This window comes from Podarcis bocagei, assembly GCF_964188305.1.
Source record: "Podarcis bocagei genome assembly, chromosome: 8".
In the NCBI taxonomy this organism is placed as follows: Eukaryota; Metazoa; Chordata; class Lepidosauria; order Squamata; family Lacertidae; genus Podarcis; species Podarcis bocagei.
Genome location: NC_138133.1, coordinates 81,736,281 through 81,759,967, shown reverse-complemented (window position 1 = coordinate 81,759,967; position 23,687 = coordinate 81,736,281). Strand labels below are relative to the sequence as shown.

Genomic DNA, 23,687 nt, shown 5'->3' with positions numbered 1-23,687 from the left:
AGCCACATTGAGACTCCTCAAATCCAAACTCCTCCTCCTCCTCCTCCTCCTCCTCCTCCTCCTCCTCCTCCTCCTCCTCTTCTTCTTCTTCTTCTTCTTCTTCTTCTTCTTCTTCCTACCCCTGGCATATGTTTTGTGTCTAGAAGCCCCCAAGTTGAAACCGTGATATCTCTAGTATTTTGGAACACCTAGGTGGCCTCTACTAAAGACCATGGAGACCTATTGCCAGCCAGAGGAGACATCACTGGTCTAGACAGACCAATAGCATGCCTCTGTACAAGGCAACTTCGAATGGATGTTGAACAGGGTTGGGGAACTTGTGGCCAGAGGTGGCTGGTGCTCACAGGGACTAGTAGGATCTCAAACTGTAGGTGGAACAAGAGCCAATAACAGGAACAGCCTGCTCATTCTAGTTTTGTCTTTATTCTCTTCCCTGCTGAGTTCTACAGGGGCAACACTGAGACTAAGGAAGAGAAAGCTGGCAGGCTGTGGCACCCCTTGGACTGGTTGTAAGTCAGAAGGCAGGTATGTGGGGAGTTGACAGAGAGTAGAATATGGTTGGTCAGGAACTACCCAATCACCCTAACAGAACAATTACTTGTTCAACTCCAATCGGAATGTACCTGTTTGGTTCCCAATTAATTGGCTTCGGGGACACATGATAATCAGGAATTCCAAGATCAATAAGAAAAGAGTAAATAATATAAGAAAAATTGAGTAGGCGTTCTTCATAATGAGAGGAGGGATGCCTGTTATCCAAAATTTGACACTCTACCTAAACATTTTACATTTGAATTTTAAAGAAAAACAACTTTATCACATTCACTAGGACCCAAACTATGCCACTTACCCAAATCCAATTTTTAGTGCAGAAGCTCCTGGAATTTGCCGGGGTTTTCCCATTAGCAATGCTTATGGAAGCACCCAAAACTCTGTGGAGCATCAGGTGCTCAGTGGAACTGATGCAGAGTCAGAATGGGGCAGGATGTGAAAGGGATGGAGAAAGCACAGACAGAGGAGAAGGACCAGAGAAATTATGTTGGGCCCAGGGAATTCCATAATCCCAAGAGAGAAACTGTAGATCCACTGTGGCTATGGAGGGGTCTTCTTTCAACTTCTAATTCTAATAATATGGAATAATGTTCAGCACTTCACAGCTGAACATTAGTTTATTTCAAGGAGCAATGGTCTTATGGATTTTCCACCTCACCGGGCATTGACTTCTCACCCCATCACCCAATTCTAGTTGCATAACATTCATTGCAGCACAAATTCATCTTTTGTTTGGAATGAACAAACCCTGAAAAAAAATTCTCTTCAGCTTATTACACTGTTGCTAGAGCTGTAGCGAAATTTGTCGAACGATTACACCACAGCAGGGAGACTGAGAAGCATTTTAAGCCAATCTTCTTCCCAGTTTTCCTCTGGGTCAGAGAAATAGTCATGGTTCATCACTTAGAGAGAAATGATTAAGGATGTCAGGCTGAAGCTACTTGGAAGAACTTTGGAACTTCTCATTCACATACAAAGAGGAGGGAAATTTTGCTGACTCATACCTTTTGGGCAAATACCACGAGCTGCTGAGTCAGAACTTCATTCTTTACATAACTCCAACTTGGCTGGGAGTCAGACAGCCTTAGATGAGGGAATATATACAGGGAGAGACTGGATCCGTATCCCAAACTTACCCAACCTGTTGTCTTTCAGATTTTTTTTTTTTACTTACTTACACATGCACTTGTATAAAAATGTTTCAAAGTGGAATACAATGTATGAGAATAATATCAACATAAAACCAACAGGCTGGTTGGCTTTTGTACATTCAGTGGGGTGAGCCCCATCTTGTCCAATGCCACAAGCAGCAAAATGTCCTGACCCAGCTCTGCCATGCATTTCTTCCATTGGGAAGAGCCATAGCTCAGTGATAATCTTGTGTGAAATCATAGAGTGTTTCTGCCAGTTAGTGTAGACAATACGGAGCAAATTTGACCAGTATGACCAGTATAATGCAGTTTCCTTTGTTCTCATTAAGGGAAGACCCATAGTGGACCATGTGTTCTGTGTGCTGAAGATCTCAGGTTCAATTCCCAGCATCTCTGGGTAGGATTGAGAATGACTGTAACGTTAACATATATGAGAGTGCTGGAGGTGAAATAGTTAAACAGGTTACCCAATCAGTACCCAGGGGGTGGAGTCAGAGGGACTACAAAACCAGCTCTGGAAGGGGCAAAGGGGGAGTTTGTTGGGGAGTTCATTGAGGAGTTTGTTGGGAGTTGAGTGGTTGGTTGGAGCGGGAGTGAGTTGGGATAGAGTTTGTGGGTAGGTTGAGTTAGTGTAGTGAAATAATAATAATAAGAAGAGTTTGGATATGATATCCCACTTTATCACTACCTGAAGGAGTCTCAAAGCGGCTAACATTCTCCTTTCCCTTCCTTCCCCACAACAAACACTCTGTGAGGTGAGTGGGGCTGAGAGACTTCAGAGAAGTGTGACTAGCCCAAGGTCACCCAGCAGCTGCATGTGGAGGAGCGGGGAATCGAACCCAGTTCACCAGATTACGAGTCCACCGCTCTTAACCACTACACTACACTGGCCAAGCTGAGTCAGGAACAGTTAGGGGCTAGGAAGACTAGTAAATATCTGAGAGGTGGTTTAGTGAGTGAGAGCAGGTAGCGGAAGTTATAGGTCTGGATAGGCACCCCATGAATGTAATTGACCAATACTGTTTATGAAACCACACACTTGTTAAACTGCAATAAATAAGCAGAGGTTTATGTTCCAATTTAGCCCTGACTGGACTCAGTATTGTACAGTGGTGCCCTGCAAGACGAATGCCTCGCAAGACGGAAAACCCGCTAGACGAAAGGGTTTTCTGTTTTGGAGGTGCTTCGCAAAACGAATCTCCTATGGGCTTGCTTCGCAAGACGACAATGTCTTGCGAGTTCCTGCTGGTTTTTTTCCCTTTCCCCCCCTTTTTCTAAGCCGCTAAGCCGCTTACCAGCTGATCCGATCAGCAGATAAGCCGCTAAAAGCCGCTAAAAGCCGCTAATAGCGCTAATAGCGCTAATCCGCTAATCCGTCAATGGGCTTGCTTCGCAAGACGAAAAAACTGCTAGACGAAGAGAATCACAGAACGGATTCTTTTCGTCTTGCGAGGCACCACTGTACCAGGTAGGGCCTGGGTGGTGGCAGCGGGAAATGAAGTGGTGGCACAGGGATCAATGGACGGTGAAACATACAGGGACCCTGTGTGATCGCCACAATGACTCCTGTCTGAAACCTTGGAGAGCCACCATCAGCAATGCAGACAATTCTGAGCTAGCTTCCTATGTTTCTACCTGTTGATCCATAGCTGGAAATGGAGCACAAATGTCCATTCATTCATTTGTTTGTTTTTTTGAAAATAATTTTTTGTTTGATTTTACAAGCGTAGAGTTGTAAGTAAATATCCAAGTAAATATCCACATTTAGAGATTTCTCTGAATCTCGAGACTTTCCCCCATTCCCTCCGTGGGTCTTATTGCCAGCATTTTCAACTGCATATTACTTCATAGTCCATGTTTTGTATCTGTCCATATTATCCATAGTAATTGTTACATTACAATTACTGTTATTAAAACCCTGCTAGTGTTTTCATCTGCTTACAGTGGTCTCCTAGGTAAATTATAATTTTTTCCCATTCTTTCTTAAAGTTTTTGTCTTCTTGGTTCCTGAGCTTTCCAGTCAGTTTTGCCATTTCTGCGTAGTCCATCAACTTGGTTTGTCATTCCTCTCCGATAGGGACTTTGTCTTCTTTCCATCTCTGGGCTAGTAACATCCGTGCAGCTCTTGTCAAATGCATAAAAAAGTCTTTTCTGTTCCTTTGGGATTTTGGTACCTACAATTTCTAATAAAAAGGCTTCTGTGTGTGTGTGTTATTTTAAACATTTTTTCCAATTCATTATACATCATTTCCCAGAAAGTTTTATTACTTTACACAGCCACCACATATGATAAAAGGTACCTTCTTTTTCTTTACATTTCCAGTAGGTATTTGTACTTGTCTTACACATTTTTGCTGACTTACTAGGAGTCAAACAATCACCTGCATATCATTTTCATATAGTTTTCTTTCAGCGCACAACATGCTGAGAATTTCAAATCAGTTTTCTATAACCTTTCCCAATCTAAAAGTTGAATATTGTGCCCTAAATCCCTCACCCAGTGTATCATTGCAGATTTAACCTGTTCATCTTTTGTATACCATTCATTTCTTATGGGACCGAGGAACAGGAAGTGCAATCAGGAAAACCCTGGAGGAAACTTTAGTGCCTCCCACCTTTGTTAAAAAAGAAGGTGACAATGTGGGCAAAAATAAATAACTCTTCATCCAAGGCAACAAGAGGATCTGAGACATCCCCTGCTCCTGTTGATCTCAGACTTGAATGCTCAGATGTTGCAAACAGCTCCTGGACTTCTGATTTAGTAGGTGCTAAATGATGACGAAGACCAATGGTATCTCTCCCAGCAGGATTTAAACCTCTGCTGTGGAATAGTGCTAATAGATGTCAGAAAGACTTCAATGCAGATGAATACAGAATAATGGACTGCAGAAGCACTGGATTAAATTGGGGGCAGGGGATGAAAATTTGCCAATGTGGAGAAACCTCCCATAGAGCAGATGTGCCAGAACAAAGGTTTTCAGATCATTACAGACAAATCCCTGAAGGTTTCGGTTCAGTCTGCAGCTGCTGTTAGAAATCAGTAACTAAAATGCCTGGTTGCTTTTCCTAAGGGGTGAATTAGAAAATCAGGAGGATGACACTGACTTAATTTACCACAGACACCACAGGCTAGCTTTTTGCTCTGAACACAATATCATAACTCATCTCTTAAAGTGATCAGGTCCATTTAAAGTGAAGAGAGGATGAGAAGGAGTGGGCTTTGGGGGGGGGGTGTGTGAACGTGGTGTGTATACAATTTATTCTGGAGAAAGGTGTGCTACAAAGTCAAATCCGTAAACATCAGTGTTTATACTTTTCACACAGGGCTCCCAGAAACATAGTCAGCAGAAAGTGACGCAGTTGGCGCTGTGGTCTAAACCACTGAGCCTCTTGGGTTTGTCGATCAAAAAGTCGGCGGTTCAAATCCCCGAGATAGAGTGAGCTCCTGTTGCTCCGTCCCAGCTCCTGCCAACCTAGCAGTTTGAAAGCATGCCAGAGCAAGTATATAAATAGGTACCGCTGCGGCGGGAAGGTAAACAGCGTTTCTATGCACTCTGGTTTCTATCACAGTGTCCCATTGTGCCAGAAGCGGTTTAGTCCTGCTGGCCACATGTCCTGGAAAGCTGTCTGTGGAGAAACGCTGGCTCCCTCAGCCTGAAGCGAGATGAGCACCGTAACCCCATAGTCACCTTTGACTGGACTTCATCGTCCAGGGGTCCTTTACCTTTCTTTTTTTTTATCTAGCCAGCAGAAATTGACAGGATATGTTGGCTTCTTATCGGCATGCCATTGAAAGCTTCATTTGCTGGTTTCTGAAGGGCACAGTGGTCCGATAGCACATGGTCAGCCAGTGCAGACTTTGGGGCACAGGAGTTAAGGGCTGGCGATAGTCTATCCCCATCGATAGCCTAACACAGTGTTCTGTACCACTTGGAGCCACATAAAGCACATTTCAATAATCGAGATTTGAGGTTTTAGGATTGCAGCCTGGGAAGTACAAATCTACCGGTCCACCTTTCCACCTGTGGGAGAGTTATGCACGCCCATTAATTTAGTTTGCTCGGAAATAAAATAAATAAATTGGTTGCCGACTCTTGTGTACGTCGCCTGCTGCAAACCCGTCTTCTGGTTCTGGAGCTAAGAAGCCTCACCAGAAGCTGTTTGCTGAATCCGAATAAGTGGCAGTTCCAAAATTACATGTGCTAAAAATAGAAGCAAGGCTCAAGAGGTATTAAACTCTCTCAGACAAGTTTAATTAATCATCCCTCGTCCACAAAGAAAGTAATTCATTGTATTGTTCCTTTGCAACAGAAGAGCAAGCCAGATACAATTTCCTGGGCACAGAGGACCTGCTCATTTTCCCCGCCTCCCCCATGTCAATTACATCAGTTTTTAGAAGAAAATAATCATGCTTTCCATATGGCATTATGGTCTTTCTCATCTCCAGAAAGGGACTTGGGGCATGCGTGGGGGAAAGTCTCCTTGGCGGTTCAAGTACAGAGGCTCACACCAAGTTCCCACTTGGTCAAACTTTATTCAGTAATGCATTGCTGAGGTTTATAGGGTGTTAGGGGAGGGGTAGGACCAGGGGCGTAGCAAGGGGGGGTGCAGTGGGGTGGTTCGCCCCGGCTGTCACCACTGGGGTGTGTGTCACAAACTGGAAAAAATTAAGTATTAAAAAAATGAACTTATTGAAGCTCCTTGTCACAGTCTGGTTCATGGGTGGTCGAAGTCCCTGCTGGGGACATCGGGATCGGGGGCAAGATGGCAGGGTGGGAGCAGGAATGGGAGTCCAGAAGCCAGGAGTCAGGAAGCCAAGAGTCTGAGGGTCAGAGAGCCGGGAGTCAAGAAGCCAAGGGTCCGAGGGTCAGGAAGCAAGAATTCTGGCTGCATTGAGAAGGACAGAACTGTAACCCTATTAAAAAAAAGAGGATTTCTATTGGAAGCAGGGCAGGCGGTCCTTCAATTCTGGTACAGCTGTAATAAGGAAGTATATTTGGGAGAAAAGTAATTTATAAGGGGAGATTTATAACAAAGCCATAATTTAATAGAAAGGATAGAGATGATATCACAAACCAAAGAAGCAAAACCTTGATTGATTGATGAGCTCATCAGAACCCCCAGCACTGAATTACCTCTGCCAGCAATTTATCAATCTTCTCCCATCTCGTTCAATTTATGATGTTTGAAGGAGATTTACAAGTTTCACTGCATTATTCCCCCACCCCTTGCCTCTGATCGGTAGGATATAAATAGCTGGGCTCAAATGAAGGCGCTTTGATTTCTCTCTGCCTCCTACTCTGGTTAGAAGTCGGAGGCTTACAGGAATCTCACTTCTGAATCGCTAAATATGTCGTAGAGCAGGAACGGAGAACTTGTGGATCTGCAGATGCTGTTGGACTACAACTCCCATCATCCCTAACCACTGGCCATGCTGGCTGGGGCTGATGGGATCTGGAGTCCAACCACATCTGGGAGTGGGGACAAGTCCCCCAGCCCTGTGTAAGAGGATTGTAGCATTACGAAGTTGTTGTTGTTGTTTAGTCGTTTAGTCATGTCCGACTCTTTGTGACCCCATGGACCAGAGTACGCCAGGCCCTCCTGTCTTCCATTGCCTCCCGCAGTTTGGTCAAACTCATGCTGGTAGCTTCGAGAACACTGTCCAACCATCTCATCCTCTGTTGTCCCCTTCTCCTTGTGCTCTCCATCTTTCCCAACATCAGGGTCTTTTCCAGGGAGTCTTCTCTTCTCATGAGGTGGCCAAAGTATTGGAGCCTCAGCTTCACGATCTGTCCTTCCAGTGAGCACTCAGGGCTGATTTCCTTTAGAATGGCTAGGTTTGATCTTCTTGCAGTCCATGGGACTCTCAAGAGTCTCCTCCAGCACCATAATTCAAAAGCATCAATTCTTTGGCGATCAGCCTTCTTTATGGTCCAGCTCTCACTTCCATACATCACTACTGGGAAAACCATGGCTTTAACTATATGGACCTTTGTTGGCAAGGTGATGTCTCTGCTTTTTAAGATGCTGTCTAGGTTTGTCATCGCTTTTCTCCCAAGAAGCAGGTGTTTTTTAATTATGGATCAGACCATTGATTCCAGGATCCTCTTCTCACCGTGGTCAGTCAGATGCCCATGGGAAGCTTGCAAGCAGACCCAGAGTTCAACATCCCTCTCCTCATTTCGGATTCCCAGCAAGTGATATTGAGAGCTTTGCTGCTTCCAGTAGTGGAGGTAGAAGTGAGCCATCTTGGTTAGCAGCACTTGATAGCTTCATACTCCCTGAATTTGCCTAATCCTCTTTTCGAAGCCAGCCAAATTGTATTCAAATGACATCCAAGCTGCATTTAAAGTATTAAAACATCTGAGCAAATACAAAGAATGGTTTAACCTGGTGTTTGAAAAGCAGCAAATTTGATGCCAGACATGATTCCCTGGAAAAATGATTCTCAAGTTGGGGCATCATTGTTGAAAAAAGGCATTTTCTTTTGTTGAAACAAACCTAACCTCTGAAGAAAGTGGTATTTGGAAAAGGACGTTGGCCAATGGCTTTAGCCTGTTTGCAGCAGTGCCGTGGACATCCTTTCTCCAATATAATTGTCAGGGAGAGGCAAACAGGAAAAGATGAAAGGACAGAAACCAGCAGTTACAGAGAGCCTAAAGAGATTATCAGCAGCTTGTCGTCTGAAAGGGGGTCTGACGTAGAGGGGGAGGAGGATGAGCCTGGCACAAGTCAGTCGGTACACAGAGGAAGTAAGGGGAGGAGTTTTCACAGACTTGCATGCTGGGTGCAGAAAAGGAGGAAGTAAGATTAGGGGGAGCAACTGCGCACAAGGGGAAGGAGGCGAATGGAAACACGGGAGATGTACGTTTGAACTTTGTCAAATAAATCAATTGTTTGGAACTGGCTGGGAGCCCGGAGTCTTATCTATGGCCAGCTGGACAGCACTAAGCCTCTGACAATAATTTTTATTAATTTCCTTTTTAACACAATATTTCCAACATTCCAATAACAAACAAATATACTCTGTGCTCTGCTGAGCTTGTGACAGTCACAGGCCGTGGACATTGAAATATACTCGGAGTTTAGAGTGGATTTCATGCTCTTTATTCAGCTCATAGTGGTGAGGAGGAATGGAAGTTTCCCCGGAATGTCTGCTTTATATACATTATTTACACAATGGGCCCCACATGATTGGCTAATTCCGGGATTCTCCTGTAGGCCAATCAGGTTGCGGATTCAATTCCACCTGGAGCTGGATTGGGTGGCTCCTGTGGATCAATCAGATTGCTGCATTCTGGATCCTATTGTCCTGGGACCAATCAGACTGCTGCATTCTGAATCCTATTCAACAGACATCCTTTCAGTGACTCATGGGGGGCAATTTGTTTTCCCAGAATGTCACAGCCACTGCATAGTTTAGAGGGCATTCTGGGAACAATATGACAGTCCCCATTTGAAGCTATTCCCCGCCCGCCCGCCCCCCCCCATGGCAGCCACCATTTTCCACCAGCACCCATTGCTCCTGAATGACATGCTGTTGAAAATAAAATTGTATCCACTATGAAACATCCCCCAAGAGGGCTTCCCCTAATGAAGACAAAAGTATTCCCCAAATAATTGATGGGTAGGTATGATACGGATAGCCAAGATTCTGGTGCCCATTTGTTCTTCCTGCCCAGCATTTCCCCATCTGCTGCCTGCTGGATATCTAGACATTGCATCTTGGAATTTTCTTTGTAACGAATGAAATTCAAATCTCATGGACCCCATTTGGTTCAGCTTTTCTTAGTGGCTGGAAAGCTGTCAATCCCCAAAAAGGTAAAAGGTAAAGTACCCCTGGACGGTTAAGTCCAGTCAAAGGCGACTGTGGGGTTGCGGCACTCATCTCGCTTTCAGGCTGAGGGAGCCGGCGTTTGTCCACAGACAACTTTCTGGGTCATGTGGCCAGCATGATTAAACCGCTTCTGGCACAATGGCACACTGTGACGAGTGCCAGAGTGCATGGAAATGCTGCTTACCTTCCTGCCACAGCGGTCCCCAATTATCTACTTGCACTGGTGTGCTTTCGAACTGCTAGGTTGGTGGGGATTTGAACTGCTGACCGTCTGATTGGCAAGTCCATGAGGCTCAGTGGTTTAGACCACAGCACCACCCACGTCGATCACAAGCCCATTGCCATCAAGCCAGAGAACTAGAAAACTAGCTCTTGAAGGGGGCTTGGGATTGTGATTGGGCTGGGCCCGGAGGTAACCCGAGCCACGCAGTCCAGGTCCAGTCCTGAATCGAAGGGTTCTGCGAGGAGTCATTCCAACAGGGCCAAGGCAGGACATGAGGCAGGAAACCAGGCAAGGTCAGGCACAGAATCACAGGCAGGTTCTGGCAAACAGCAATGTTGCTCCCACAACCTGGGGCAGGGTCCGACAGCCTTTTATTTTTGTTGGGGTAACGGCTGGTCCTGATCCCCCGGCGACTCACCTCCCTGTCTCACCCAAAGGCGAGCACTCCTCCTGCGAGTATTCAAGTCTCTCCTTCTCTCAGACCTTAGTCTCTGCAGCTTGGGAGATGTCGGTGGGTTACTAGACCCAGAGGCCACCTCAGCCTCTCCTGACCCAACTGGTAGTGGAGCAGCTGTAAGTGATTGCCCAGCTGAAGGCAACAAGGTAATCCCCACATCTGGAGCCAGGGCAGGCTCAGGCCCCTGACTCAGCCCAGCTGGTGTTTGTTGCAGGGGAACCTGTGCAGATTGGGACTCTTCAGTATCAGGCCCCAGACTAGGTTCAGCTGCCACCTGAGGCAAATGATTCGGTGCAGACTGAGACTTCTCTGGCACCAAGTCCGAGCCCAAGTCCCAGGCCATCACAGTGATTAGGGTGTCCTCTTTCAAATTTCATATGTGTGGTATATCTTCCATGGGTTGAATGTCTGAGGGTCCTCCTTGCTGAGAGGAAGGGGTACCAGGGAGCGGTGTCTGCAGTTCCTCTCCTTCTTGGTTGAGAATATTGGGTGGCAGATAGCAACCTAAGCGACAGCCAGTTGCCATCAGGAACAGTACGCTGGTGTGAATGACAGGTGGCAATTTGTTTTGATCATTTCTATAGTTCTGTCGGTGAACAGTTTCATTGTCTCCTGGTGCTGTTGCGGTACATTTCTGGTAACGTGGAAGGAGTGATGGTGACAGCAGACTGGTGACTGAGAGGTAGATTGTGAGTGACAGGGTGGATGAGTGTGTTTGTGTGTACTGGGAGGGATGAGTGATACTGGATGAGTAGGAGGTTTGGCATGATTTGTGGAGCTGGAAGAAGAAATCTGGGTGCGATGTGCATGTGTTAGTGGAGGGAGTGTTGCTTTTTGTGTCAGAATGTGCCTTGGCTAGAGGGAGGATGAAGGAGGAAAGGATCTCTGACTCAAAATGTGTTGCTATGTTTTTGCTTTTGGGGGTATCTAATTGTATCATATTGCATTGTGCTGTCATTTTGCATTATATTCCACATGGCTGTCTCGCCAGAGTGGTGCATGCTCTAGTTATCTCCCGCTTGGACTACTGCAATGCGCTCTACGTGGGGCTACCTTTGAAGGTGACCCGGAAACTGCAATTAATCCAGAATGCGGCAGCTAGACTGGTGACTAAGAGTGGCCTCCGGGACCACATAACACCGGTCCTGAGAGATCTGCATTGGCTTCCAGTACTAGCCCTGTATAACTGAAGTAGCTTCTCCACCCCCATCGTTCAGCCCGGACACTGAGATCCAGCGCCGAGGGCCTTCTGGCGGTTCCCTCATTGTGAGAAGTGAGGTTACAGGGAACCAGACAGAGGGCCTTCTCAGTAGTGGCGCCTGCCCTGTGGAACGCCCTCCCTTCAGATGTGAAGGAAATAAGCAGCTATCCTATCTTTAAAAGACATCTGAAGGCAGCTCTGTTTAGGGAAGTTTTTAATATTTAATGCTGTATTGTTTTTAGCACTTGGTTGGGAGACGCCCAGAGTGGGTGGGGAAACGCAGCCAGATGGGTGGTGTATAAATAATAAATTATTATTATTATTATTATTATTATCATTTGTACTTCTTGAGATATAGTGTGGTGAGTTGTGGTGGGGGGAGTCTCAGACTGTATGTTACCCTGAGTCCCTTCCAATTCTTGGGATCCTGGGTCTGTGGAGGTAGAATGTCTGAAAGAAAACCAGGTAATGGCTTGGGCTGACTAGTTAAGCACCAACATTAGCATAACCAAAGAATTTGCTCTGTGCCATGGAACAAACTGGTGGGCCTTTCCCTTCTAGGTTGGAGTACAATCGCAAGGGAAGCGGGTGAGAAAGGGCAGAAGGATGAAAGCTGCAGACAAAACCCATCAGGTATGCCATGGGGAGCAGGGGCAAAAACCCAAATAAATTCAAGGAAGGGGCCGGGTCCCCTCAAAATTCCATGGTGACCATACACACCCCGTGTGTGAATGCCATGCAATGTGCTCACGTCACTCACACACATGTCAGCATGCTGCACAGAGTGTGCAAGTGATGTTAGCACATCATGTAGCATGCGCGCAAAGCACTTGCACAGCACCCGGCACCGGCCCCCTCAATCACAAGGGCAAGTTGGTGCCCTTGCAAACCACCTTTGCTCTGTGCTTGACCCAAAGCTGTGACTAATGGAGAAACAAGAACTTTCAGGGTGCTAATGCTGCGAGACTTTCCATATCCTGCTCAGATTGCGTATATGTATAAATAAAACCATGTACCCTAAACATACCACAGTCTCTGATGAGCTTCGTTCCAAGTAAGCTCGACTCTGGACAAGTGGGCGAGGGAAGAGCAAGAGAAAAAGTGGTTTCTGTGTGCTTATTTTACCATGGGAATCTAAAACTCTCACTTTCTTTATATCTTGATCCACAAGTGCATCAAGGCAAAGAATTTGTATTTAAGCTGGTTCCTCCCCCGACCCCCCCCCCACTGATATCACCGGGGTCAATTCACTCAGATTCAATTACTTGAACTAAAACAGCTTGAGTTGTAGCTCTGGTTTTAATTCGTATGGATTTATTTCACTCGGCTTCTACAAAGGGTAACAATGTCAATACGAAGCGGGTGTATTTATTGTGGCTGAAATTACAGCTGTAAAATTCTATCACCTGCTTATAAAAACAGCATCAATACTTATTAATTTTAGACACACAAGCTGGCTGTTGCCAGCTTCAGTTGCATCATGACTCACTTTTCAGAAATACCTTAATATCATTGCTGGCTCGGTCTCTGTATCCTGAAACTCACTGATCAGCTCACTTCCCCCTCGAGTTAGTGCAGTCCTCCAAGATCCCACCAGGAGCAAAGGTACCGCATGCTTCTACCTGCGCAAAGGACCAGCACAGATACTCATACATGGAGGATGCAGAAAAATGGTTCACACATTCAGAGTACCAAGCAGACTCTTCATCTTATCATAGCTGCATTGGAAGCTGGTTGCTGAGAAGAGCTAGCAAAACTCAGGAAATGTACACAGTTAATGATGTGGTTGAGTACTAGAGGAGTTTGTGGGTGTAATCTCAGACCTTCTGTTTATGATATTTGAGAATTCTTGGAGAGCAGGTGAGGTCCCTGCAGAATGGAGGTGAGCAAATGTTGTCCCCATCTTCAAAAAAAAAAAGGGGGGGAGAAAAGAAGACTTGGGTAACTACAGGTCTCGGTGTTTCGATTTCTGGGAATGGAGTTGAGAGACGACCTAACCTGGGGAGAAAACAGCAAAGACCTGGTGAAGAGAGCACAGCAGAGGTTATATTTTTCTGAGAATCCTCCGGAAAAACAATCTCTCAAAGGACCTGTTGATGGCATTTTACCATTGCACTGTGGAGAGTGTATTAACTTATGGTCTGTGCGTGTGGTTTGGGAGCTGCACTGCCAAGGAAAAAACAATGCTATTCAGGGTTGTAAAGACTGCAGAGAGAATAATTGGGTGCACTCTTCCCACCTTAGATCAGTGTTTCCCAACCTTTTTTGGGCAAAGGCACACTTGTTTCATGAAAAAAATCTCGAGGCACACCACCATTACAGCCCCGTGACGTCAGCGCGCAGCGTCATGCCGGGAGGGACATGAATTGCTAGCAAATTACATAATCACCTCCTTGAGGGCTGGCTCATCTTCTCCGAAGGCAGAACCCCATTAATTAACAGCACAGACTCACACCATAGCCAAGACGAGGGGGGAAAACCTCAGTCATGTACAGTCATGCACATGTGGGGGCTAAATGAGGACGAAGACCGGGCAGAGAGCAGGGTTCAAATCACCCCACCTGGCCAGGACAATCCCTGGGTGCTCCCTTGGGCCACTCGCCTGACCCACCTCGCAGGGCTGTTGTTGCGAGGATAACACGGGGAGAACCACGCGCGCCCCCGGGAGCTCCTTGGAGGAGAAAGCGGGCGATGAATGCAATGCACGAAATATATGAGAGGCGACCAGGTTTTGCAGGTGAGGGGCCCCCGGCAGCCTCCGCTTCCAACACCCGGCGCAACGACGCCGAAGTTTCCCCCCAAGCTCTGCTCGGGGAGCAGCGCTGCTCCCCCCGGCTCCCCTTCGCCCTCCCGGCTCTCTCTGCCGCCCACTGGGGACCCCCCTCACCTGCCAAATCTGGAGCGCCGGTGGAAGTTGCATGCATGCATGCAGGGCGCCGCGTTGCCATTGCATTGCCTTGCACGCCCGCCAAGGGGTCTCCCCGCGGTCCGATGCGTCCCCTCCGGCACGGATGCAGCATTGCAAAAATAAAACCCCCCCGACGCAGCCCTACCTGGGGGGCAGCCTCCGCCACCGCCGCTCTGCCTCTGCGGGGATCCCCGGGCTCCATCCTGCCGCCCGATCTCCGCGGGGGCGCAGGCAGGCTGCGCGGGGTCTGCGCGGAAGAGCCCCTGCCCGCCCGGCCGCCGCCGCTGCGCTCATTCCATGGCCGGGAGAAGAGTGCTTCAAACAAAACGCCCGGCCCGCCAGGCCACGCTGGGAAACGTAGTTCGCGCACCCCGCACGGGCGCGGAGCCCAAGGGCGAGGGGACTACGGATCCCGGCAGCCCCCGCGCCGGGGACGGAGGGGGAGAGGCCAGGTGCAGGGATGGAGGGACGGGTGGGCAAGCGAGTGAGTGAGTGGCAGCCGCCAAGCCTTGGCCGAGAGCCAGGAAGGGCCTCCCCGGAGGAGGAGGAGGAGGAGGGAGGCGCAGAGCAGGAGGGAGGGAGGGAACCCCAGGGGTCATCTAGTGACGGCGCCCCAATCGAAAATTTGACTTAAAAAAAAAATCTTTCGAATTTTTTAATTTTTCCCGCGGCACACCAGGCAACATCTCGCGGCACACTAGTGTGCCGCGGAACAGTGGTTGGGAAACACTGCCTTAGATCAAATCTATGCTTCCAGGTGCCATAAGAAAGCGGCAGAGATAGTGCAGGATAGTACGCACCCCGGAAATGATATCTTTCAGCTTCTGCCTTCTGGAAGAAGGTACAGGGTTATAAAGTCCAGAACTAGCTGCCTGAGAAACAGTTTCTACGCAAATGCAATTCTGGTTCTAAACGCAGCATAAGGGGTCTCTATAGTATAGTGTATTTTAAAATGGGGTTTCAGAGTTTTTAGGGGTTTTTGAATGTTTTATGTAGTTTTTATGTAGTTTTATGTAGTTTTTATGCAGTTTTATGTAGTTTCATGTAGTTTTTCAATTTCATTGTTCTGCATGGGACAATGACAATAAAGATATCATATATATTGTATATCGTATACTGACAGGACCAGGAAAGGTTCTAGAACAGATAATTAAATGGTCAGCCTGTGAGCACTTAGATTACTAAGATGCAGCATGGGTTTCTTAAACAAGTCATTACACACAAACCTCGTTTCTTTTTCTTTCTTCCTTTGATAGAGTTACAAGCTTGGTGAATCAGGGGAATGCTTAGGACATAATGTATCTTGATTTCAGTAAGGCTGTTGACAAAGTTCCCCATGATATTCTTGTGGAGAAGCACATAAAATGTGGGCTGGGTGAGGTAAGTAGCTGGTTGACTGACTGAACCCAAAGAGTACTCATAAATGGTTCTTCATCACCCTGGGAAAAAGTGACAAGTGGGGTGCCACGGGCTTCTGTCCTGGGCTTGATGTTGTTTATAAATAACCTGGATGAAGGAATTGAGTGAATACTCATCAAATTTGCAAAGGACACCAAACTGGGAAAGGTAGCTAATGCTACAAAAGACAGAACCAGGATTCAAGATGACCTTAACAGATTGGAGAAATGGGCCCAAACTAGATGATCCTCAGGGGTACCGTCTAAATTTACAATTCTTTTACTCTATTAGAATCTTATCAAAGGAAAGAAGTAGCAGCTGGTCTCTGTTTGACCATTCTCTGACTTTTTCTCTGCTAATCTAGCTAGACTGGTGACTGTGAGTGGCCGCCGAGAACATATAACACTGGTCCTGAAAGACCTACATTGGCTCCCAGTACATTTCCGAGCACAATTCAAAGTGTTGGTGCTGACCTCTAAACGGCCTCAGTCCTGTATACTTGAAGGAGCCTCTCTACCCCCATCTTTCAGCCTGGACACTAAGGTCCAGCTCTGATGGCCTTCTGGTGGTTCCCTCACTGTGAGAAGTGAGGTTACAGGGAACCAGGCAGAGGGCCTTCTCAGTAGTGGTGCCCGCCCTGTGGAACGCCCTCCCATTAGATGTCAAGGAAATAAACAACTATCTGACTTTTAGAAGACATCTGAAGGCAGCCCTGTTTAGGGAAGTTTTTAATGTTTGATGTTTTTCTCACATTTTTAATATTCTGTTGTGTCAGAGCCAGCCGTTACAAAATGGTGCTGTTTAGCATAAAATAAAGACACAGAGAGCCAGCAATATTTTCATGGATGGAGGGCAGCTCCTTTCGAACTTCTTCTCTCCTCTACAGTAACTTTTATTATCCTTTGTTCTCTCTCCAGCCGCATGGCCGTTTGCCAGTGTCTCACATTACCTACATCTGGTCATGGCTTTAACCCACCCATCGCCAAATAAGGTTATACTGCCCAGGGGGGGGGGGAACATAGCTCCATATAAGGTCAATACATTCCAATACATTGTAAAGCTCAGAGTGCTGGTCAGCCGAGGTCAGGGGGCACCCTGCAATATTACAAGCCTTTACCGTGGCTTTATGACTCCCACACTGTTGGGAGCTGCCCAGATGGGCGGGGAATGAATGAATGACAATAATAATAATTATCTGTCGCAAACAATTGCAAATCTTGAAAGCCTTGTTATCACCTCACTCACTTGCCAGATCAAGGACATGATTAGTCTGTGCTCTGGCAGATGGCATCAATGCTCCTGCTCTGAAAAATAATCATCCTGGAGCCATGCTCCTCTCTTCATCCTGCTCAGTGACACCATTATTGCAATCCCTCAGATCATCCATCTAAGGCCTTATTCAAGCTCTTTATTATTTGCATAAGGGGCAAATACCTTCAAATTATTTGACATCAAACTTGTCTGGTTGCCTTGCCTCTAACCATCCTAATTAGCTCAGTGTCCGCAAAGAGCCTTTGTCAGTTCTGGGCACAAACAAATTCATGACTAATGGCCTCATTCATTGACAACAATTGAGAGTGACCATCTGAATCAGGATCTTAACAAATGTGTCACCTTTGGAAATCACCGGCTTCCTGTCTGGACTCAAGGAACCAACTGTGTTGTTGGCAACAGCACTTGTATACTCACTGACTACCCCCTTGAAATAAATAAGTTACAGGCATAAAAAATAGGTCACTCATTCTGCTGCAATAAAATGAAAGGGGACATTCCTCAACTTGTTAGCATGCCTGCGGAATTACCAGTGGGTTTCCGCTGTCGGGAGAGGGAGTCTTAGGGGGATTTGACATTTAGCACAACAAATGAAGTCTGATGGATAGGACATGTTGCAAAGCTGAAGAGACATGAGTGGCAAGGACGAGGGATGGAAATGACAAGGCAAGGAAGGCAAAACCCAGACGTCACAGAGGGACAGAGCTCTGCTCTCACCATCCAATTGAAGTACAGTGTTCTTTCTTTCTTTCAAAAGAAGCAAGCTGTGTATTTGGATGGGACATGACAGTTCTCCACTGGGAAGAGCACCGGAGGCCAGATCAATCCGAGGACATCAGAAACTGGACCTCTTTTCTGGGCACTTATCCATCTCACTCCAGCAGTTGGGACCTCTCCCCCCCCCCCCGCCCAAAAAAAATTATTAAATTTTCCACAATTATAACAAATATAACATAGAGAAAAGAAAAAAGGTGGGGGAGAAAAACACACACACAAAAACACACAATGCAGTATTAAACAAGAAAAACAAAAACAAGATGTAATCTTAAAAACCCAATTTCTTTTGCATTGTTAATTGACTTCCTCAGATCCCTCCCTTCTGAATTTCATTATATCTGCATGTAACAGCTCTCCAAAAACATTCTTAGCTAAAGTCAATTCCAGCAATTAACTATCTTATTCTCATTTCTTGCTATTCTCAATCTAATTTACTTACAATCAAATCCTAATTTATTCCTAGGCCTATTTGGTACTTTCAGGTGATTTCTAATTATTTATATTACAATATTTATTCAGGTAATCCTTAAATTTCTTCCAATCTTCTTGATATTCCTCTTCTTTATGGTCACGGATCCTTCCAGTCAGGTCAGCTAACTCCAAAAAGTCCAACATCTTCAGCAGTTGGAATCTTGGAATGGCTGCTCAAAATCCCCACCTTTCTATTCCAGGTGGTGGCAGGTTCTCATTTGCAAACTGGGTGGCATGATCCTTCCTGATATAAGCACTAAATTGTAGTGAGAGCAGATCCATTGGAATTAATGGGCCTACATTAGTCATGGTCATTAATTTCAATGAGTTTGCTCTGAGCAGGACTAGCACTGGAGACCATCCCAGTTGTCCTGGGAGCCAGTGTGGTGTAGTGGTTAAGAGTGGTAGACTCGTAATCTGGTGAACCGGGTTCGCATCTCCGCTCCTCCACATGCAGCTGCTGGGTGACCTTGGGCTAGTCACACTTCTCTGAAGTCTCTCAGCTCCACTCACCTCACAGAGTGTTTGTTGTGGGGGAAGAAGGGAAAGGAGAATGTTAGCTGCTTTGAGACTCCTTAAAGGGAGTGAAAGGCGGGATATCAAATCCAAACTCTTTCCCAATTTCCCACAAATCTGCTGTGCAACAAAGTTACCAGCAACCAGGTCCTATTCATTCTCTTGCACAAAAACATTGGTGGAAGAAGCATACCACTAAGTGACTTTATCCTAGCGCTCCATTGGATACAATGTCTAGAGATGTCAATAACTATGAAGACGAGACTAAGGAACAGGGGCCCACCCACCCCAAAATAATCCCTGGGCCACCACGAATGATTTAGTCATACCTCCAGAAGAGCCTCTTCCACCAGATGGCATTGAATTGCATGCTTCATTTGGGGTGCACTGTGTCATCTTAGTGGAAATCGCCACCGGTAATGACTTCCCTTCAGAAGTATTTTACAGGGACTGGATTAAGGACGCTCTCCCTCTCTGCTTTTAGATTATTTTTATTTGTTTTTCCCATTCAGCTCCTGTCCAGTAATCAGAATTCAGAGAGATATACGCAAGCAAACCCAAACCAAAGGTTGATTTTTAAGACTCTGGGATACTCAATGCTAGCCCAAAGAACCCAGCTGAGTTTGCACTCTGCAAGCGAGGGAGCTTGGCAGCCCCTGAGCTCCTCTGACCAACAGCTGCACATCTAGAGCATACAATTGGGCAAACCCTGACCAGGATCCTAGCTATATATATCTGCAAGAGCTGGAGGGCAAACCAGGGAGTATATTATTAACTAGCATGGATGCCATCTGGTCTCTCCTACCCACTCCCTCACTCCTCCCTGAATTCAGAGTACCTAGCAAATTCTCCATTTTAACATAGCTGCATTGGAAGCTCGTTGCTAACAAGAGCTAGCAAAGCTTCCAAGCTCAGGAAATGTACACAGCTAATGATGTGGAAAATGCCAGAGATAAATGAGGCTGGCAATGTGGGCAACACAGTTAAAAAAAGCAAAGCAGCACCGCAAAGGGGAGGAAGGTGGCACAAAATGAGCTAAGACATGTATGGTGCTCTTCTAGTATTGTTCTGAAGTATTGTTCTATCGTTAGGCAGAATCAGATGGCTGCCATGGGCAGCAGATAACTGGGTGGCTGGGGGCAGAAAGCAAACATTTCTGCGCCCCATGGCCTGCTCTGTGTCCCTCATCTGACCTCAGGTGCAGTGGAAGATGCGGTTCCATTCCCAGTGCCAAAGGAAGAGTCAATGGCCAACTTCTCTGCAGAGAATGGGAGACAGACACAACCCTCTCGTCCTCTGTTGTCCCCTTCTCCTTGTGCCCTCCATCTTTCCCAACATCAGGGTCTTTTCCAGGGAGTCTTCTCTTCTCATGAGGTGGCCAAAGGATTGGAGCCTCAGCTTCAGGATCTGTCCTTCCAGTGAGCACTCAGGGCTGATTTCCTTAAGAATGGATAGGTTTGATCTTCTTGCAGTCCATGGGACTCTCAAGAGTCTCCTCCAGCACCATAAACACAAAACACACACACACACACACACAGAGAGAGAGAGGGGGGGCAAGCAAGAGGCATTATCTCAGGCCAAGTCATGTTCTAGCCAGGCAAAATCATACAAGGATCATGCAGAGCAGGGCTGGTGAGGGGGTGTGGTCTGATGAGAGTCTGGAGAGCCAGGTGGAGGTATTGGAGGGCCACATTTTGCCCCCAGCCCTAAGGTTCCCCACTTGTAGCGAGGGGAGGGAGAAAGCTAATGAACTCATTATTTGTGAACAGAGCCCTTTGCTGCCTATCCTCATCCCGTGTACAAAATCTGACTGGGCAGGTAGCTGGAGGTTCCTTCAGTACTGTAAACAGGGTATCAGGCTAGCTTAGGGCACCCATCTCTAGCTTCCATCACCTTCCCATTGCTACCTGCTCCTCAGCAGGTGCCACCTAAGATAGCTGTCTCACCCTGCCTAACAGTAGGCCGGACCCCATTTCTGAATTCAGGCAAAAGCCGACATGATCTGGACACCCCAGGGTGGCGACTTCCCAGGCTTATTTTCCCACTTCATGAAGAGGTACAAAAATGTGTCGAAACATGTTTAATGGTATTGAGAAGGAAGGAAATGCGTGTGTGGTGTTTTTTTCAAGGATTTAAATGTAAATTTTAGTGAAGTTTATTTTTAAGCAAAATAATGTGGAAACCGGGTGAAACAGATTCATCATGAGTGAACACAAGCAAAACTGACAGAGACTGGAAAGAGATTGATTCACCCAGACCTCATTATGAGTAACATGATCACAGTCACCATCATGCCCAACCTTTTCACACAAGGTTGCTCTGTGAAATGGCTCTGTTTGTTTCTTAATCACCAAATGAATTCATTTTAAGAAGAAGAAGTTGTATGGCGTATGGAGGGTGGCTGACGCTCTCCCTCAAAAATAAATTTGAGCATTTCATTGGTACCTTAAATCATAATGGTAACTAGCTAAACCAGATTGTGATTATATCTTCTGCAATGCACATAATGTGTTTGAATTTAAGCTTCAGGGTCCTTTTTCTCTCTTTCTCTCTGTGGAGAACATGGAGGAGAGGAGAAGAAAAAAATGGCTAGCTGTTTCTTCCTGAAGTACCCTCTCAAAGCCCTTGACAAGTACTTGATAGCTCTACAAAGCTGAAATAGCCCCAATGCAAACATTCTCAGCTCGAGTTTGCAGTGTACAATTGCCTTGAATGATTATGGGCTGGGCAAGAAGTTGCCAATCGTTTGGGAGTCCACAGAAACACAACAACCCACAATCAAGCACACACTGCAAGCACACATGCATGCACTCATCACAACCACACATTCACTCAGATATGCGTGCACACACATGGTCATAATTAGGCTGGGGGGAAACATGCTTTACCTTTCTTCAAGGATGCAGGTGGTGCTGTGGTCTAAATCACAGAGCCTAGGGCGTGCCAATTAGAAGGTCAGCGGTTCGAATCCCTGCAACAGGGTGAGCTCCCATTATTCGGTCCCAGCTCCTGCCAACCAAGCAGTTCGAAAGCACGTCAAAGTGCAAGTAGATAAATAGGTACCACTGTGGCGGGAAGGTAAACGGCGTTTCCATGCGCTGCTCTGGTTCACCAGAAGCGGCTTAGTCATGCTGGCCACATGACCCGGAAGCTGTCTGCGGACGAACGCCAGCTCCCTTGGCCCCACAACCCCAGCGAGATGAGCCCCACAACCCCAGAGTCGGCCACGACTGGACCTAACGGTCAGAGGTACCTTTACTTTTACCTTTCTTCAAGCAGTGTGTGTGTGAGAAGAGAGACAGAGAGCACAATAAAAAGGAAGTCTGTGTTTTAGTGCAGTTTATTTTTAAGCAGGGGCCCTAGTTGCAAATAGCTCTGAGCTATTTTACAAAAGGAAAAATTGGGTTTCCACTTTTAGTTAAGCTGGGAGGAAGATGCTTGTGTGGTAACTGGCTTCTCATTCCATTTGGTGGGGGGGACGACGACTCCCACCACCCCTGCTTATTGGTCAGACTGCACTGGCTACCAATTAGTTTCCGGGCCCAATTCAAAGTGCTGGTTTTGACCTACAAAGCCTTAAATGGCTCAGGACTGCAATACCTCAAGGACGTCCTCTCTCCATATGAACCTGCCCGGACCCTGAGATCACCATCTGAGGCCCTTCTTCGTGTGCCTCCTCCTCAAGAAATCCAGAGAGTGGCAACACGAGAATAGGGCCTTCTCTGCAGTGGCTCCCTGTCTGTGGAATGCTCCCCCCAGGGAAGTTCGCCTGGTGCCTTCATTATATACTTTTAGACTCCTGGAAAAAATGTTCCTTTTAAACTGGGCCTTTGGTTGATTTGATTGACATCCTATGACCTATGCCCTTTTAAAATGTGGGGGTTTTTTGGGGGGAGGGGGTGTTATTGGGTTGTTGTTTTTATTTTGATTATTTATTTTGTGGTTTTATATTTTGATTTTGTTCTGTGTACCGCCCTGAGACCTCCAGGTATAGGGCAGTATATGAATAATAATAATAATAATAATAATAATAATAATAATAATAATAATAATAATAATTTATTTATACCCCGCCCTCCCCAGTCAAGACTGGGCTCAGGGCAGCTAACACCAGGTATAAAAACAATTGATTAAAATTCCACTTAAGATTAAAATACAACATTGCAATGCTGCCTCATTTCAGTAGAAACTCAAAAACATTTTGGGGATGAAAACGTCAAATCTTCACCAAGGCCAACTATCCAGACTGGTCCTACATGGGCTAGAAAAAAACCCCAGGGAAGTCCCCAAATAGGGGTTCCATCACAGAAGGAGAAAGGAAAAAGGAAAGAGGGGGAGGGGGTCAAGTTAATTCCAAGCCAAAGGCCAGGCAGAACAACTATGTCTTACAGGCCCTGCGGAACGAAATCAGATCCCGCAGGGCTCTGATCTCATGAGGCAGAGCGTTCCACCAGGCCGGAGCCAGTGTTGAAAAGGCCCTGGCTCTGGTTAAGGCTAATCTGACTTCCTTAGGGCCCGGAACCTCTAGGGTGTTGCTATTTATGGACCTTAAGGTCCTCCATGGGGCATAATAATAATAATAATAATAATAATAATAGGCATTCTTTGCTGATGCTGAGTGCTGTTTGAGTGCAACCAGTGCTCTTTTTCTAGAAAAAGAAGTTCCAGAGCTCACCATGAGCTTCTCCCTTGTTCTCTTAGAGTGGCAATGGGGCCCACCTAAGAGATGCCAGAGGGACGCGGGTGGCGCTGTGGGTAAAACCTCAGTGCCTAGGGCTTGCCGATCACATGGTTGGCGGTTCGAATCCCCGCGGCGGGGTGAGCTCCCGTCTTTTGGTCCCAGCTCCTGCCCACTTAGCAGTTCGAAAGCACTCCTAAGTGCAAGGAGATAAATAGGTACCGCTTTCTAGCGGGAAGGTAAATG

General features: G+C 46.5%; 1 long non-coding RNA gene across 1 annotated transcript in view; it reads right to left on the bottom strand.

The window, feature by feature from the left end:
• Nucleotides 1–2,595: 2,595 nt before the first annotated feature.
• LOC308593205 overlaps nucleotides 2,596–23,687 on the bottom strand; it is a 751,641-nt gene continuing 730,549 nt past the window's right edge. Inside the window, exon 3 of the long non-coding RNA XR_014010845.1 lies at nucleotides 2,596–2,640. This is a non-coding gene — a long non-coding RNA (uncharacterized lncRNA). The remainder of the gene's footprint in view (nucleotides 2,641–23,687) is intronic.